Source organism: Dreissena polymorpha, chromosome 10 (genome assembly GCF_020536995.1).
Source record: "Dreissena polymorpha isolate Duluth1 chromosome 10, UMN_Dpol_1.0, whole genome shotgun sequence".
NCBI classification, from domain to species: Eukaryota; Metazoa; Mollusca; class Bivalvia; order Myida; family Dreissenidae; genus Dreissena; species Dreissena polymorpha.
The window spans coordinates 50414145-50434920 of NC_068364.1; positions in this window are offsets into that span (position 1 = coordinate 50414145).

Sequence of the window (20776 nt, forward strand, 5' to 3'; positions counted from 1 at the left end):
TACTGTGTGGAAGGGATCGGACGCATAAGCATTGAGTTGTATAGTGACTGTGTGGAAAGGATCGGACATATTAGCATTGAGTTGTATAGTGGCTGTGTGGGAAGGATCGGACATATAAGCATTGAGTTGTATAGTGACTGTGTGGGAGGGATCGGACATATTAGCATTGAGTTGTATAGTGACTGTGTGGGAGGGATCGGACATATAAGAATTTGGTTGTATTGTGACTGCGTTGGAGGGATCGGACAAATTAGCATTGAGTTGTATAGTGACTGTGTGGAATGGATCGGACATATAAGCATTGAGTTGTATATTGACTGTGTGGAAGGGATCGGACATATAAGCATTAAGTTGTAAAGTGACTGTGTGGAAGAGAACGGACATATTAGCATTGAGTTGTATTGTGACTGTGTGGGAGGGATCGGACGTATTAGCATTGAGTTGTATTGTGACTGTGTTGAAGGGATCGGACATATTACCATTGAGTTGTATAGTGACTGTGTGGAAGGGATCGGACGTATTAGCATTGAGTTGTATAGTGACTGTGTGGGAGGGATCGGACATATTAGCATTGAGTTGTATAGTGACTGGGTGGGGGGGTCGGACATATTAGCATTGAATTGTATTATGACTGTGTGGGAGGGATAGGACGTATTAGCATTGAGTTGTATTGTGACTGTGTTGAAGGGATCGGACATATTACCATTGAGTTGTATAGTGACTGTGTGGAAGGGATCGGACGTATTAGCATTGAGTTGTATAGTGACTGTGCGGGAGTGATCGGACATATTAGCATTGAGTTGTATTGCGACTGTGTGGAAGGGATCGGACATATTAACATTGAGTTTTATAGTGACTGTGTGGAAGGGATCGGACATATTAGCATTGAGTTGTATAGTGATTTTTGCCATTATAGCATCGTTGACAGTATCATGAAAGGTGTGGATGTCATTCTTTTAAAGAACGGCATTGATCTCGTCACGCAAATCGACAACTGGTTTGTCTATGTACACGAATGGTTTCGCTTTGTTGTCTGTAAGAATCGCATCAACTGCTTTTAGGAATTCATCCAACTCGGTCAGTTGTTTGAGAGCATACTCTTAAAGATTGTCTGACTCATAAGTTTGGAATCAATTGGTGCTGCTCCGTGATTGTCATTTACAAGTATGTCGATTTCTTTCTCAACAGTTACAGTAATGCGATTCAGTATTTCACTCAAATTGTCGCTATTATTAGCGCTAAGAGCTTTTTTGCTCTTCGCTTCATTGCATTGATCAGGAGCATTTGTTTCGTTTGGTCTGTGATCAGCCTCTCGTGTGGTTATTTTCTGTTACTTTACCAACCTCCTTGCGACCAATTAAGCATGAACTCCCATGGGCAAATACATTTTCTTTCCCGGGATCTGGGCCAGCGTAATAAAAGCCGGTGCGAACAAATAACTGGATTGTAGGTGATGTTTCCCTTGTAGGGAAAGGAAGTGTATCAAACCATTGTGTAAGACAGCTTCGAAATATGTGTTGACAGTTTGCGCTAAAATGACGTTGTTTCTATGTCACTATTTTACGTTTGTCGTATATTACGTCACTTGCGACGTCACGACGTGGTACACTATACTTTGAGAGCGTACATACCAAAGCGATTATACTAGTCCGATACAACTAAGAACCGTCATAAATTTTAACCGTACGAAAAATGTTTGCGACAATTGTGTGATAATGAATTTTCTCTATAGAAATATAAGTGTTGCTTAATATTTTTAAAATTGCAAACATGAAAGAGGGATGAATCCACACACATCGTTTACACTACGTAGATCTACGAGGGTTCTTTTTCTCAAAGATCTTTCAGCAAGTTTTAAGTTTATTGAAATGAGTGTGTTAATATGTACTGTGACAAAACGCGTGCTCTATCGGTAGCATATAGAAGTGTCACAGTATCGATCCAACGCTCAACCTTAATCGACTAACTCTTTCGCATGGTACGTTAAACCAAGGTGCAGTATACAAGGTGCTCCCTACAGTACTGAATTCAATTTATCTTGCAGGCAAGTGTTTGCAAAAGTTTTAGATCCCGTTGATATAATGTAATAACCCATTGATTTACTTGACGCTCATATATTTAGAGCATTGGTTGGCTTTGTATCATTCAGTGAATTCACAATTGCATGCCAAGCTGTACACCCGTGTACCTTTATTGTATGTTATATTTTTGTTTGTAATGTTAAGCGCTGAAAGATATGCGAATAAAAGTAAACAGAACATGTTTTGATTTCGTTCATTTATTGGTTGTTTCACTGTTTTATGGATGAACGGATATTAATGTTTATCAGGGTGTAGAAACAAGAGCGACAACTATTAAGTGGTCTATTCCATATACGAACGTTGTTGTTTCCCTCAGCATACTTTTTCTTAAAATATAAACCAATGAAATGATTGAAATATACAAGTAATACTATTATTGGAAAGTTGAGAAAATCTATGATTAGCCTTTTATTTTTATCGTTGCAAACATATATTTGTCAATTAACGTGTAAGGTATCATATGTAACTGTTGAAAAATAATAATGACGTCTACGTGCATTGATGTATACGTGAAACTTCCTACAGGAAAAGCAATAGAGCTGTAACATTTACCGTCAGAAACTGTCCGGCAAATTGCGCAGAAAATTGCCGACTGCGAAAAAGTTCCCGAAAATTACGTGCGTTTGAAATATCAGGGGAAAATCATCGACAAGTCAAACATTATCCAATACCTAGGAATCTGTGCAGAGACAATTTTGAAGGCTGATATCGTTTTTCCGCAAGATGTCGCAGTGATGATACAATTTCTTGACACAGAACACCACGTGACACTGCAGACTGTTGATACACTTGCAGATTTACATCAGAGAATTTATACTCTGACTGGATTAACGGAAGCCGAACAACTTGTCAAATTAGGCAAAGTCGCTGTGAACAAACGGGATTCGATTTTTACGGACCTAGGAGTAGCGGACGGATCTGTTTTGACTTAAACAAAGAAGCCGACGCAAACTCCAGGCGACAATACAGAGAATGCGGACGAACACAACGAAGTGAATGAAGATTTCAAAGAAGAGATTCTAAGCACCTTTGACAGCCGAGGTCGACCTGTCGACGTTGTCTTCTGCTTCGATACCACCAGAAGTATGTACAGCGGTTTAACAAATGTCCGACAAAAGCTAAACGAGACCTGTACACGGCTTATATCGGACATACCTGGCATACGAATCGGCATAATTGCCAACGGAGACTATTGTGACTCGGAAGTGTACGTCGTGCGGTACTTCGACTTAACGACCGACGTTAACGCGCTATGCGAGTTCGCAAGCAACGTTCCGCAAACGGGCGGCGGTGGAAAGGCGGTGAGGCATATGAATGGGCCCTCCGGCGAGCGCAGCAGTTGGATTGAGGCGAGGACAGCGCTAAAGCCTTTGTGATGATTAGAGACGAGCCGCCTTACCACAAACACAACACGGACCAGACATTGTTCTTGAATGATGAGCTGAAACTGCTGGTGGGCATGGGAGTGAAAGTGTACGGCGTTCGAGCGATGAATGAGTCTCGATCTACGCCATTCTATCAGGAATTGGCGTCACGGTCGGGTGGTTTCTACTTGAAGCTCAAGGACTTTCGCCTCATCACGGACATGTTTCTCGCGGTGTGTTATCGAGAGGCGGACAACGGGCAACTGGAAACATTCGCGGAGGAAGTAGAGAAAGAAGGCCGATTGACTGAAGACACTAAAACGTTCCTAGACGAACTAAACAAACAGGACAAAGCTATCCCTATTGCAGAGAAGGAAGAGCGTAAAACGAGATACGTGGCCGAGGGTTGGTGGGACCCTTCACTTGTAGAGCACGAGCTTCCCAAGTATTTCTATAATCAAGAAACAGACCATTGGGTTTCTACGCCTCCAACAACCCGATGCTGCTACGAAGAGCCAAATCCAAGTGTTACCAGTAATCGCTGCTCAATCTTCGCAACATACGGCAAACGATCTAAAGAGAAAATCTAGACTTTGGAAAATAGTGGGCTTTTTTAAGAAAGCCTGATGTGTTCAAACAAAGGCTAAATGGATTTAACAGACGAACCAGAATTAATGAGACATTTACCTGTACTATTATTAGATTGTTGTTTATACTTGCGTTTTATTATACAGTATACTTTTTTCACTACATTCATACGTATTATCAGTATGTCAAGAAATGACATGTGTGTACCGAACTGTTAAGCAATTTTTCTTATTATAAATAATGTACATACATTATACCTAGTATATGCCATTTATGCGAGTTTGTTAAACTCTAGTTTATATTACCGTTTTCTACAGTCGATATGCATTGTAAAATCGTGTGCATACTCGTCTATTAAATTTACGATAGTCATAATAAGCAAATATATTTGCTATTTAACAATATCATTATGAACCCACCTCGTATGTACAATTGCGAAGCGTGTGGAAACCAGTGCGTGAGTTTGAATGATTGTATTGTTTGTATTTATAATTAAAATATATTTACATTTATGTTTTGTGTATGATAAAACTGCAATACTGCTGCAGCTTCTGGAGTTTCACTTCTTCATATTGGAACTCGATATTCTTTACGATGATGATATGTATTATTTTATTTATATAATTAAAATACATTTATAATTATATGTTATAATTGTAATTGTTTCTTTACAACGACGATACCAGTTAGTAATTTATTTTCATATTATATGATACAAACTTGTGTATTCAGTGTATATTATACATAAGTTTGTATATACACGGCGTTTTCTTTCTACATTCATTATGTCAGTGATAAAAATATGTTTTGCTATATACATATTATTATGTAAATATAAAATATTTGTTAATTTATGACATTTAACATGCTCCATTTCAAACAAAACTCGCTCGTTGTTTTTCCTTCAATTTAATACACAAGTTTGATTTATCAGTAGAATATACACGGGGACAATACACCAATAATATGTATCCATCAAAACTGAAATAATCACGATAGAAACAAGAAAGCACAGCTCTATAGTATAAACGTCTCTATATGTATCAAAAGAGTCAACAACACGCATGTAACGAATCATGCACTGTTATTTGACCGACGAGTTCGTAGAAAAAAGTGTTCTTAGCGCAGTGGTACACGCGCTTCTCATCGAGGAACCTTATTCAATCTCCACTCTCAGTGACTTTGATTTTGGTTGGTGGTCATCATACCAGGCAGGTGGGGTTTCCATCTATCATTCCGATTTTCCCATAAACAAGATCACATCAAAATTGAATATTTGTTCAGAAAAATTAATAAATAGTTGGATATTGCTGCTATATTTCAAAATTTACCCGAGCCTTCCTGGCTATAATCAGTCTAGCCTGTTACCGGTAATTAGGCAGGAGAGTGCTACTCTGGCCCTCATAGGGCGTAATTAACCTCATACACTTCGAAATACACACTGTTCTTTAACGTTTATAATATTTAATTTGAGAGAAAAAAATTGGTATGCCAGCAAAACGAACCCAAACAAATCTGCAATTAAGTACATATATGATGGCAACCGCGTAGCGATAACACTGGTTCCTCCTAGCTATTGCTCGATCATATCCCTGCCTCCAGTACACATACAGGTAAATTAAATAAGTAGTATTGTTATTTTATTTGATTCTTAGTTTTTACTCGTATTCCTCGTTCGTTCGTTCATTTTATCATCCGTAAGAGGTTAACCCAAAACAAAACTCTCATATAACATACATAATGGTTCCCCGAATTGATTTCATACGTGCATGGATTTTATCTATGTACACTCTCAACACACCGCCATCGCCTTACCTCAGCTTTGACCTACTTTTTTACTTCGACTATGAATGATGGTCCAAATTCTTGGTTAAACCAAAATTACGCTTTCGTTTAACATAAAAAACAACAAACCGTCGATATTTGAATGCATGCTATATGTGTCCACTCTTATCACACCCACATCACCTGACGTTATTTAACCTTGATATTGACCTTCTTTTGGACTTATTCAATGGCCAAATTCTGTATTAACCTATAACGACACGTTTTGCCCAACATTTTTACAGCTTGTTACAAAGCTTTAGTTTAAACATATTTATTTTAGCTCGATTGCACCGGAAGCCTAAGGCTTATTGAAACGCTCTCGAGTTCGTTTTCTGGGACTAAGAACCAGTACTTTGTGTCTTTGGGGAAGATCGAAAGAATTTTCCCACGGTGGGGATCGAACCCACGACCTCCCGATCGCTAGGCGGACACCACACCCACTACATCACGGCGACGAAAGCTGTGATACTTGCCTGGATAATAATTATGAATACATTAAACAAACCCGCATATTTACCTTATTTCGAACATGTACGTACTTTTGGACTCATTCAGAAGGTACACATCCTTGGTTAACCCTAAATGACAAGTTCTTCTGACATCAATAATGCTTCCTACAAAGCTTTGATATTTGCACTGGATGTCGTTGAACGCTAACAAAACACTCACACCACCTCACCTAAGAGTGCCATTAACGTTGATATACTTTTGGACTTAGGATTATTTTAATGGGTCAATAAATCATTACTGACTACGTTTCTACTAAAGGCATAACCTGCGTTTATAAAAAAAATGTACTTACTGTTAACCATGTATTCATACAAAAAAATCAATTGCATTGATGTGTATATCATTCAAAAAAGTTGAAATGCATGTGAAAGCAGTGTACAGCTACCTTAAACCAGACATGTAAGGTAAACATTTCGAGGAGTTTGACATGCCAATCGACGTAAAAAATGTTTTTAATAAGCTTACAAATGGTGCGTTGTAACCTATTACAACAACAACAACAACAACAAAAACAACAACAACACACACAAAACATTCGAAGATAACAAAACAAAGCGTAATAATTTTTGGCAAATTTAAGATTTACAAATAACGAACACTCAACAGCATATCATGCTGCGGCTATTGAGGAGATCTGTACCACGTTCTGGGTAGAACACGGTTTTTCGTATTTCTTTAATCGATGTGTAATTCGCACAGAACTATTCAGATATATTGCGTCAGTTTTTTTCTTCAACATTTTTGGAATGGGCCGTGGGAAAAAATCGCATCTTTTTAACTTAAATAAGAACATTGTTGTTGTTTTTTTTATTTGCTGACAAATACTTTAAAAATTTAGAAAAAAAGAGTTTTCAATATTATATTTACTGAGGTTAACATAGAAAGCCTAATATGGAAATTAAGTAAAAACAGTGTTATGTCCCCCAGTCTGTACTGGGGGACATATTGTTTTTGCCCTGTCTGTTGGTTGGTTTGTTTGTTTGTTGGTTTGTTTGCGTAAAACTTTGACAAAATACAATTTCGCGCACTGTTTTTGTGAACATTTTTTTTAACTGCTTAAAAATCATTCATCATGTACAGGTGTCGTTTCTACTTGTTGCAGTGTAAGTGGAAATATGCATCCTACAGTGCTTTCCACAGGATGTTTGTCAGGCATCCTGGGGGTGATAGGGGTGGTTTTAGCTATTCTTGAATGCTCTGAGCTTTTTTGAGTACATACGTACAGCTCAGAGTTATTCCTCTTAACCACCGTTTTTCGTTTAAAAAAATATGTCTCACGTATGTCTATAAAATCGAGTTCATCAACCTAATTCATTGTTACAAACACAATACCTGTTACAATCAACATTAATATGCGTGTATTTTGTTGAGAAATGCTCAAAACATAAACTTGATAACAAACTGTCTATGGCGGAAGTTGTGAATTGTCGATTAGAGCAAAGCAAAAGAAAAGGTTACACTGCACAAATTGTTTTAACCGTAGTATCTGACGATCTGGTCTTATGCAAGCAGGTGAAATTGTATAGTGTATAACAGTGTAGTTTGAATTAGGACACATCTCTATGACTGTATTCTCGCTGCGATCGGATAAGTTGCATGTTCCATTATTAAGTTGAATAATATCGGGCGTATGTTTGCATTTTAAAAAGTTGTTATTAAAATAAAGGTTCAATATGGTGTCGGTGTATCTTTTACTGTTTTACTAAGTTAATGAGATGTATGAGGGTTGAAATGCTATGAAACACTTACTGCATTAATTAACACATTTAACAGTATAGTAGTTTATAGTACAGTGATTTTAACGTTTCTATGTCAATAATATGTAGATTTAGGCACATCTGTAGCGGGCGTGTGTTATCGCTATTTTTTTAACTGATAACAATCAGAAGAACAAATGCAAAGCCGTACAGAACGCAGCGTGGCGCATGCTTATTGACAACCGTCGTTGCGTCATGATATTATGTTTACCGATATCATTGATAAGAACATAGGCAGAAGGTATGAAGAGCAGCAGGGTGCATCGTAAATTGTAACCGTCGCTGGGCCCTACTATTAATTGCTAGTTGGATCACTAAAATTACATTTAAATATAAAGACGTTTCAAAATAAGCTAATATTGTGTATAATTTAACTTGATTGATTGACTTTTAATATTTAAAAACGTTGTGTCATGAAACCCTCGATTTATAAATAGAGTTAATGATATTTAATATATGCTTCTTTATTGATATTATCAGAGTATAAATTACCACTTATAAATTAAATAATAATGCAATGAGATTTATTATTAATGAAATTATTAAATTCACTTTTGGTTGCAATATTTTAAATCCACATTTTGTTAATGATTTGAATACTATTATAAGATAATACAACTTGTAAATAATGTATAAATCATTCATGCTTTGACCAAATACTTATTCAAGAATCGAATTCTCGACGAGTTTTCCAGAGAAGAAAGTGTTAAGATCGTGATGGCGACTGTGGCATTTGGGGTAATTTACTGAACAATTAATACTCAATGTGACCAACTACTTGAGCTTTCTGTAAATAGATTGACGAAACGTGTTTGTTTGTTCTACATAGTACGGCATCCAGAGCGAATGGAGTCCTCTGGATATGTGGAACATTGAATACATGAACCTTGTGGATACTAGAAGTCTCTTCCTTTTATTATTTATCAAATTTAATTTACAGTTATTTATTTATGTATTGAGTACATGGCGATAAATTCATAACATACAGGGCAATGCGTATGTATTCATTGATTAACTTATTTAAGTATGTGTCGATAACGTGGTCATTAAGTGCCATGTTGAAAATACAAATCTTACATCTGGTCATTTACAGATTGACATTCCGGATGTTCGTCTAGTCGTCCACTGAGGTGCACCACGAAGTCATCTGTCGAACTGGCAGGAGGTGGGGAGGGCAGGCCGGGATGGGAACCAGTCCCTTGCAATTGTTTATCCGTGTGGTCGTTCGTTAGTGGGAGACAGTGGACTGTGAGAGACGTTTAAGAGCGTTGAGAGCTTGTGGCTGTCTGTATTACAGACTTTGTTGACTAAAGAGATGGAATAAATGTTGCTATGCGTTAAGGAAGGTTGCGTTTTAAAGAATTGTTCTGTATGTGAGTGTGATCTTTGTCAGTGTTTTTCGAGGTGCTGTGCAAAATGCGGATGTGTTGGTGTGATAAGTGTTTTGGAAAGAGTTTTCGTTTGATTATTGTCACTGATAAGAATGGTATGATAAACAGACAAAAACCAACAAGCGAAGAATATTTATATACTGGCATTTCCCCAGGAATTGTGTCAGGCACAGCGGCAGGCGGTAAGTGTCGATTTTTAAATATATTTCTAAATGTTATAAATCACAATCACGGGTTCGAACCCCACTGGGAGCGTCCCTTCGATATCACCCAGAAGACACCAAGAACTGGTTCTAGTCACAGGAAACGGACTTGAGAGCGTTTATATTAGCCTACGGCTTTTGATGCAATCGTGTTAAAACAAATAGGCTTAAACCAATTAAAATAAAACAAACAAACAATTTGAGCATATCTTTAATTGCTCTTACTCCACATGAACCGGTAATAATAGATCAATATCGATTATTATTAGGGGACAAACACCATAATTGATCCCCATGAACGACCCGTAAATCGTTCAAACGTGTTATCTTAGCCCCTTATGCACTGGGGGCTGACGAGGTCAAAGCGTAGTCCGTTTCGCTACGACGTCGGGTATATGTTTTACTACGAAAACATTGTTTAAAAACATATGACATCGAGAAAGTATTAGTCGAAAATTGTGTTTTAAACATGTAAGATCATGCTTTTCTAATAACAAAACTCTGAATTTAAGCATTATGACATTTCATAGGTTTGTTACATCAAATTATAATCCAAGATGTGTCTGGTTTATGCGGTTAAACATGAAATATACCGCTGATTTTCAAAGCAAAGTCAAGTTGCAATTAAGGTTTACAACTGTGTTTAATTGACACAATTTTACAATTTCCATATTGATCTATGTACCGTTAAGCCACTGGTGTGTTTAGAAATGTGTAGGGTGACTCAGTTATCAGAAATAAAGGCTAAATATTATTATTAAGCATGATCATGTCTCTTACAATATACGTATAAGCCTCGCTACGACAACGCTTTAGCGTGTATGCGTTTCTCACAGAAGACGTATTGGTTATCTCTCGAAGGCAAAATAAAGAAAACAAAGTTAATACAGAGTCATGGAGTGGCTGGATGTTTCCTTTGAGGAAGAGGTAGTAACAACGGCACAACATGATTCGAAGCGCACAGTCGACATTGTATTGCACATTATTATGATATAATTAAATTCACGACTAGGCCAAATGAAACGATTAAACTCGAAAATCCATAAAATATAAGATGACAGTTGAGAGTCGATAACCTAATGTTGTCGGTCTCAATAAAAATGACGCATCTTTACCTCGTGACAATCCCTTATACGTTCATTTTGATACAGACCGACGATAGGTTTTCAGCATACGGTACTCTTTATAAAATAATATTCGATTCTCGTTATCCCCAACTCGCTTATCTCAAAACTCTGCTTATGTCAAAGTAAATCCCATGTCCCAACTTCGATCATTATTTATCTCATACGGAATTTGATTTTTACATTGTATATATATCAAAGCGATTTTCTTGAAAATCGGTTATCGTCAACTAATTTTGAGATGAATTTCATGTTCGTATACATGATTTTACCTGTAAAATCCACACCTGTAACAGCCGTAAGGTGTGGAAAGTAGGACCCCAATGGCATAAATCCGCAATTGCATAACCAATATATTGTTGTAAAGGTGTGGCAGTGGGTTCTGTCACAGGTTATTGTTTACTGCGTACATGACAGCCGGTAAATTTACCTCGTGTTACAATGCGGTTAAGGCCCAGTCTCACTATGATGCCGGCGGAGCCCCAGTGCGTGATCAGGCATCTACCGGGTTGAACCGGGGCCCTACCGGGATGAACCGATGCTCCACCGGGATGAACTGGGACGACCGGGGACAACCGGGGCTCCACCAGGGCTCCACCGGGAAAGTATTAAAATGTTTAATACCTCCGGGATGAACCGGGAGTCACCGGGTAGGACCGGCAACGACCGGCTTGGCACCGGGAACAACCGGGACTGTACCGGGAACAACCGGTATGAAACATTTGAATACTTTCCCGGTGGAGTCCCGGTTGTCCCCGGTTTTACCGGGGCGTTGCCGCAGCTCTGCCGGGGTCTGATGCCGGTATAGTCCCGGTGAGTGCCGGCGTAGTGACGGTATACCAGGACTCTGCCGGGACTCTGCCGGCTTTCACCGGGTTCAACCTTTTCGTTTGGATGTTCATGCGCACAGTGAAGCACGGCATCTTTTGCACTGGGAAATGGCAGTCTGCAGTAACTGCAAACTGCATGTGATTTGTCCTGAAATGGATACAGAAACTTCGTTGAGCAACCTATACATTATATTTGTACTTCGTTGCGCAACCAATACCTACTCTGTGCGAAACCTATACATAAAGTGACTTGTAATTTCATTCGAAAAAAAGCATTTGAATAATTAAAAAATATGTTCGTAACCTGTTTTGCACTTTAAAATGTGTAATGTACACTGAATCAAAGTAACATGTAGTTTTATTTTATTTAAGTAACCGTAATTAGCTATTTTAACAGAATAACCACCTTATGCATTGCTTCAAATCAAAATATTTCGATTTTAGCTTAAAATAAACTTAAAGGTTGCAATTACGCGTTTTTGTTATTAGTTTGTTATTGAAAATAAGTACCTACTATTACTGGATGTTCCGTTCTCTAATCCATAAACACCAGAAAAGATGAAACTCGCCTGATTAAGTAGTGTATTTACACAACCTATACCCGACGTCGTAGCGAAACGGACTACGATTTGACCTCGTCAGCCCCCAGTGTTATGCACACATCGCTGATAAGAGCGTGCATGTTTTGATCGAACGTTGGCCGAATGCAGACAGCATTCGGATTACAGCTTGCAAGCGCTTGTGAATATTTCAAGCGCACGCATTTTAGCCCGCTGGGCTAAAATCGACTGGGGAAATCCCTGATTCTTCATTTATGTCTAACCTTATTAAAAAATCTGATGAAAGTCATTATCAATTGAAAGTCATACAACTTATGTCACTTATCAGTGATTTCTTTTTGTAATTTCTATCAATTCCTAGTTTTCATAATTCTTAAAATCCATGCATTACACTTTTGTTATTTTCTAATTTTTATATGGCTAAAAGCAATTGTATGCCATCAACGCGACCTCGACCGCCACCTGCCTAATCCACTCGTCAACGGTGCATTATTCGGGCCCCATAAGCCGTCCCGTGTTGAGGTAGCGGACCAAATCCCCAACAGTTGCCTCCAGACCCACCACCACCATTGTCAAGTAACGCAGCGCTATCACTCGGACTTGAACAATCCTAGATTGGCGATCTTCGCTCCCTGGGTCATGCTCCCTGGCCAAGGCTGTTGGGTAGTGATGTTTAAAAACGTGTGCCTTCCGGTAATGGAAATTCTCCAGACACCAGAAAACAAGACAATTCTTGTACTTGTTGCTTTTTTGTCCCGCTACCTCCACCGCTGGATTGGCGCGACCGACCTTCGTGCAGCAGGCTACTCCTTGGCTCGACTACTACGAGAAGTACTCGCAGCAGTCGGCCTCTCCTCAACCCTTGGAACTGAGCTGGTCTCACATCTGGTCGGCGGAACCCACTCGACCACCATCTTCGGCGCAACCCATTTTCTTCATTGGCAGTACTTGACCACATGCCAATGTTCTCCACATCGGTAACAGAGCCACTCATTCTCACACTCGCGGCTCCAATGGCCTTTCTCTCCGCACATAAAACACCCACGATCAATCACCACCTTCGTCTCCCCCCAGTTCAAAGGCGACGATCTCCGCGCGTTCTTCGGCGAGCGTGCCACCGTCCAACCTTCCTCCTCCTCCGAGGTCCGAGAAGTACTTAAAACCTCGAAGTGCGCGCTACCGCATGCTCCTTCGCTATTATCCTCCTCTCTCCTCTCGTCTCTAAGTGGTGGACTTCCTGTGGGACCTCTTCAGCACTCCGCATCATTCGAGGTCCGAGAATTACTCGGAACCTCGACTGGCGTGGTGTGTCCGCGCTCTTCACCGCCACTAGAATCCTCCTTCAGCAGGTCTCTACAAGGTGGTCTACCTGAAGACCACTTTGCCCAGTCAGGGATGGTCGCGATGTGCCGCTCTATCCAAGCCTCGCCGCACATCGCGATCCCCATCCTGAACGCAAATCCCGCCAAGTCGGACAGCCATTCTCCCTCAATGCCCCGTCGGACCAGGTCGATCTGCCCTAGGATAATCTGTCTCTGATCATACTCATTTTCGCCGCAGGTCATCAGCGAACGGATCAGGGCGCCCGTGTCCTAAATCCTCATCTCCTCTGTGGCCTCCAACACGATCTGGATACGCTCTATCATTTTTTGCGCTCGAATATCTAACTGTAAAACACCTGAAACAGACACAAGAACTTGGTTACACACATAAGTAATGTGGCACCAGTCCAGATGGACACGCCAAGCTCTCACGCAGCACAATTCCATCAGCAACGCATGTCCCTAAAATTATTGAAACAGCGCTCCGGGAGTCCCACCACGTAAGTACGCGACGCCTCCATCTCAACTTAATGCAACGTCATGATGTCCGACCGGGCCCTCTCCTTGAATTTCGCACATTTATATTTGTCAATGCTAAAAGACTCGGTCGGAGAAATGTTTACGCATGCGCCGTGAAATCACTTGTCACAAAAAACACACGCGATCATGAATCGTCCGTTCCAGGGCTTACGACAAGTGCATAACACCTTTTCTGGATCATTGGAATTGACCCCCTCTGGATCCTGGATCCACTTTGGGATTTTTCGGTCCCGACAGGGCTTTAACCTGTCATGGTTTGTCACATGCACAGAGTTCCGCATTTTAATTCTGTAGATATAAGCGGATATCTTTTTCTCAATGACTCCTTGGCCTTTCCATGGTGCAGATAACTTCTTGCATCGGCCCTTCAAGGTCGCTGAATCCAGGACATACACTGCATCTCCCTCTTCATACGCCATAGTAATGATCCGTAAATCATAGTTCTTCTTCATTCTCTTTAGAGATGTCTTCAGTTTGGTCGCGCCACCTCATGGGCACGACTAATTTCTTGTTCAAGGTTGGTCACATACTCGTCCACTGTCTCATTTTTCTTCCCCTGTACCACGGGAAACACGAGAGTTGCTTGCGTGTTGACCCCCCGATCCAACATAAAATTGTTGGCCGTAAAACCAGTGCTTCGATTTACTGAGGCACGAAGAGCTCCTGCAATTTGAGACAGATGAAGATCCCTATCGTCCTGCTTTCTATCGATATATCATCGAACTTCATCCATGAGTGTGCGATTATACCGCTCAACATGTCCATTGGATGCGGGACGATATGGCGTGGTCCTAGTTTTATGTATCTCAAGAACCTTACAAAGCGCGGTGAAGACTTTGCCCTCAAATTTTCGAACTTGATCCGAATGAATCTGAAATGGACATCCGAATCGGGAAAAGAACGCGTTTACAGCCGCTGTAGCTGTTACCTCAGCCGACTGGGATGGCAATGATACGCACTCAACCCATTTGGTGAATTGATCCACCATCATCAAGATGTGTTCGTTCCCTCTTGGTGTCTTCGGCAACGGACCCATAAAGTCTGTATGCACACGCTCCATTGCAGCACCCGCCTAAAACGCCGTAAGTGAGCCTCTGCCATACCGATCTGCCTTCTTGTTCCTGTTACAAGTTTCACAGGATCTAACAAAATTCTTCACATCCGCCGACAAAGTATGCCAGAAAAATCGATCTTTAATTCGAGCCTTTGTATGGTCCATACATTGATGAGCCGCCAACGGTATATCATGGTCTAATGATAACGCCTGCGCTCTGAGACTAGCTGGAAGTACCAACTTCTTGTCACTGTCCTCCATTACATATAGAACTCCATCTATCAGTTCGAACGCCTCTTTGTTTATCCAATAGGCTTTTACTGCATTACCTTCCAGATACAAATCTTTCTGTGAAGGTTCTTCTTGCGTCCTCATCCATTTCAGAAGGATCCCAAGATCACGTTCTTTGTCTTGAGCTACAACCAGATCTTACTCCTCCCCTGCCATTACTATTTCGATATGCGCTTCAATTGCCTCATCCTCCTCCTCCGACAGAACATCTTTAGCCACCTCATGCAATTTGGGATCGCCAGATGGATTTATTTTGTTAATTTTGTACCACCAGGAGTCGCGGGCAGCGACTCCAATCTTTGAAATTGTGGGTCAACTTTCTCAAGACCCTGAAATACCACCACCATCAGATATCTGCACCGGTGAGTCTCTAATCAAGTTTTTGGCGCCTTCTTGATTAGAAGTTTAACTCACATTGGATGTCTCCGACCCCCACATGGATCCTTCCGGAACTCCCTTTAAAACCACAAGGGATACGTCCTCAGACGAACACCTATTTATTTCCATTAGGGATACGTCTTCAGACGAACACCTATTTATTTCAACCTTGGTGTGATCCTCCTTATCCCCATTAATGTTGCTACCACATCCATCCGCAATCCTCAAACGTTGCATACCAACTCCCAACGGTACTGCTTAATCCACCTCCTCCGTGAATATTGCCCAGTCTACGTGGGCATTCTTACAATACTGGCAATTTGCTTTGAAGCATGGCAAATCTTCAAGTTTTACTCCCATCACATAATGGCTGCATAACATATCCGGCATAGGCGGCCGCGATAAGGTATCTGCATTTACATGTTTCCTCCCTGGCCGATGCTTAAGGATGAAATTGTATTGTAATAGCTCCTCCAACTACCGAGCTAGCTGTTCTTGGGGCTCTTTAAAGTTCATCAGCCACGTTAAACTGGAATGATCCGTTCGAAGTACGAACGGCTTCCCTAACAGGTAGTGTCTGTATTTCCTGGTGAAACGTACTACTGCCAATAATTCCATCCGAGTCACATAGTTTTTCTGCTCTGGTGTCAATACATTGCTACCATAAGCTACAACTTTTTTTCTCTCCCTCTTGTATTTGGATAAGTTCTCCTGAAACGGCAACACCGGATGCATCTGTGTCCAGTATAAATTTATCCACCGTATTTGGTTAAGCCAATACCGGGGGCTGTGACAACGCAGTTTTCAGCTTATCAAACGCCTGTTGCTGTTCCTCATCATACCTGAACATGTGCTTTCCGACTACTTTATACAATTCCGCACTAATTTCAGCAATGTTTGGAATAAATGTTCGGTGATAATTCACTAGGCCTAAAAATCTCAGAACATATTTTGTGTTTCTATGGGCTGTCCAATCTTTTATCACCTGTATGTCCGCCTCGGCCATAGCTAACCTATCCTCACTCACAATTCTCCCCAGGAACTCCACCTTATTCTGGAAGAACACGCATTTTTAGGCTTCAGTTTTAAACCATACTTTCGAAAACGTTGTAGGGCCTCCTCCAGATATTGGGGATGCTGGTCAAATGTCTTGCAAAGCACCAGTATATCGTCAAGGAATGCCAGCACAGTTTTCCAATTCACACCTCGAAGTACGAGATTGACTACACGAAAAAACGTCGCAGGAGCATTACATTATCCAAAACCCATCTTCACGTGTTCGAAGAAACCATACCTCGTCACAAACGCTGTCTTTGATCGATCCTCTTTCGTGATTCCCACTTGCCAATATGCTGAGTAGGCGTCAAGTTTCGAGAACCAACAATTTCCAGCAAGTGTGTCCAGACAGTCATCAACAAGTGGCAATGGAAAGGTGTCCTTGATTGTCACGCTATTGAGACCACGATAGTCTATACACCATCTGACCGATTTGTCTTGCTTTTTAATCAGCACTGTTGCTGAAGCCCATTCCGATACCGACTCCTGTATTACTCCAGAATCCAGCATATTGTTTAAGTGTTGTGCATAATCCCCAGCAAAACATGCTGGTGTTCTCCGCATTCTCTGCTTGATAGGCCGCGCCTCCCCCTTCTCTTTTGAATGCTCAATATCAGTAAATGTGCCCAGATCAAACTCGCTCTTTGCAAATACATCCTCATAAGAAATGAGTATATTCGTAAATTTCTCTCTGTGTTCCACCGACAACTCCTTACTCGACTCTTCGAAAGTTGCCTTTAAATGATCTGGCAGCTTGTCTCTAAGGCTAACATTATTTACAAACTGTTGACTGTGTTCTTCAACAGTTTCCTGTATGTAATCCGCCGCGTTTTCGGTCACAGGTACCACTGTCTCTATTGGAAACGCTTTCGCAACTCTTTTCCCTTTCTTAAGAACACGATATCTGTCTGTGATATTCACCACACATTCTGTCGCTTCCTTTCCTTTGTCATGCAAAGTTTTTGGTACCAGGACGTCCAGACCATCGTCTCCTTGCACAATAAACTGAGGCATGCCACCGTCGAGTTAACATCGTACATGTTTCGCAGAATTTGGAGGTATTACACATCATTTATTAACGGTAACTCTGCATACTTCCGGTTTACCATTAGTTACTGCCACATTCATTGGTACCTCTTCCCCATCAATACCGAAGTTATCGTTGGCATAGTCCAACACAGACCTTACTTGTATAAAGTCAAACCCTAGCAACATCTCCTGTGAGATTGGTGCTACATGAATGTTCTCCTCATATACTTTGGACCCTATTTTTATCCTCACTGGTCCCACCACACTGCCACTCATTTTCATGTTCTTTCCTGCGGCATTTAACGTCACTTTTTATAACGTCTGATTTTTGTTTCAGGCTATCAAATAGCTCTTCTGAGATTATTGTCACATCGGCGCCTGTGTCCACCACGGCCTCCACTGGTTTACCATTTACTTAAATTGGTAGTTTGTACTCAGATACAGATGACAGTTGATTTACTTCAATTATTTCCTCTTCCAACTCAGCATCTGTTTGGATTAAGACTTCTTTCTAACTAACATCTGGTTTTTCTGGAGCAACCTGGGACATAACAATCCCACTTGCCTCACTCCCGCTGTCTGATGAACTGTCATCTGTTTGTGTTTCCGCATTCACGAAACGCGTGTCTCTTCTTTTTGCTCTTCCTGGTTCAACCGATCTATTTCTACGAGATCTTGGTTTCGTCTCTTCAACACATACATTACGCCCTCTACCTTGATCCACACGCCTGGAGGAAGAAATACTTCCCCACACTTTCCTTCAAGTTTGTGGGCCCGCATTTACGACCCCCGCTCGTTTAAACCTCTTGGTGCAGGCCCTAACGATAGTCGATAAGGACACTCTGGTCTGCGATCTCCCATTTCCTGACACGCGTAACATTGTTGAGTTGCTCTCCACTTTTCACAATCAGCTCTTATATGACCAGTCTCTCCACAAACAAAACAATCATTGATGCCTGGCTGTCTCAAAGCCGTTTCTTGCTGGGCTCCCAAACCATTATTTCTTTCACCCCTTCCTGTTGGGCGACCTCCCAAACGTCGACCGCTATAGCCACCACCTTTACTATAACCGGCTTGGTTTTGATTGTTGTTCCATGGTTGGAAGCCTCCACTACGACCGTAACCACATCTGTTGGGCGTATTGTTCATTTGGTTTAAACCACCAATAACTTTCCCATCGGCACCTTCACTCCTATTGAGTGCCATTTGCTTGTTAAATTGGCTCTGCATCTGATTCAACCTTTAATCCAGTCGGTTTATGCTGGTTTCAAAGACATTTACCGCCTCCTCTGTTTCTCGCTGCGAAGTACGCCTCGAGCTCTTAGGCTTCATATTGGTACTATCGATGTGCAGATAGCAATGCACGTAGTCTTTGTCTTCGTCAATGGTCTTGAAACGACGAAGACAAGCGTCCTTTGATGCATCTCTATTTTCGAGACCTAAACAAAAACGGTTGACTGCCTGCGAAGCCGCATGTTTTTCAGACACCTTCCTGAATGCCCTCAAGGAAAACATCTGTATCCGATCCGCCTACACCTCAAGAGATTCGTTTGACTCTTGACACGCTTGGTTGAATCTGACTTTAGCGGTCTCCTCCAACCCCTCGCCTCCAAACCTGGTCTCTAACTTCTTTATGATCTGCCGGTATGCGAGGGGACCAGTACCGGAAGATATCAAAGTATGATATTTCGCGGAATCTCTTTGAAGGCTCCAACACAAGCATGACTTGCCTTCCTCATCAGTCCAATCGAAAGTCTTCGCATAACTCTTGACTTTTAATTTGAAAGAGTCAAAGTCGTCCACTTAACCATCCTTGGATCCCGCAAACCGCAACTGTTTGTCGAAACCTTTTGGCACCTTGCACAAAGATACACCCTCATCCGAGTCTGATGTCTCGGTTTCAGATGAATCTGTTGTTTCCGCATGCACCGATTTTCTCTTGGGTTTGTTTTGATCTTACTCTTCGTACTCTCTCTTTCTCTGACCTTCAACGTTTTCTTAGTTTTAGACCTGGCCTCTGGTTTAACTTTCATTTAATCTTCCGTATCTTCTTGCGTGCTTTGATGTTTATACCCTTTCATGTTTGAAACTCTCTTTGTTCTCCTCTTGTATTCAGCAGTTTGTGTATCCGTTTCTTCACAAAATACATCTGCCAATTTCTTCGGTCTCAGCTCTGGAGATTCGAGGTCCGGGCTCCTTTCAAACAGCATGTTTGTTCACCTCAAAATCCATCTGATCGAGTATGATCGCAGTCATTTTTCCGCCAAACTCCTTTAACTTCTTCTTGGTTAAATTTCCCGTGGATAAACGTAACATGTTACATCGCCTGAAGTAGAGGTAATCATTGCGCCACCTGATGCTCTTTTCGCTGCCGCTGATTTCGGATCAGTCTGAGATCCCCTGATCTTCATCATAAATTGGGTCAGTGGTGTATCACTCATCTTGTTTTTTTTCAAAACATTTCACTATACACTTTTCACAAAATGAAAAAAAAATATCACTACAATAAAGTGTCACACTATTAAAATATCCAATTTTGAACTTAATACGTGTCTCTTAATTTAAATCAAATCACACAATTTATTTTTCACTAAAATAAATATCACTGTTATTCACAAAGCACTTTTTCATTAAAGTATCACTTCAATGCATGATTTCAACATTAAACTTCACGTGCATGAACAACAATTACAAAATATTTGAACTTAATGTACATTCAATGGTAATATGGCTTCAAACAATTCATCTCATGAATCATGAAACAACAACGCAAACATTTTTTTATTATATATATATATATATATATATATATATATATATATATATATATATATATATATATATATATGCTTATCCGGGACGACACTTTCC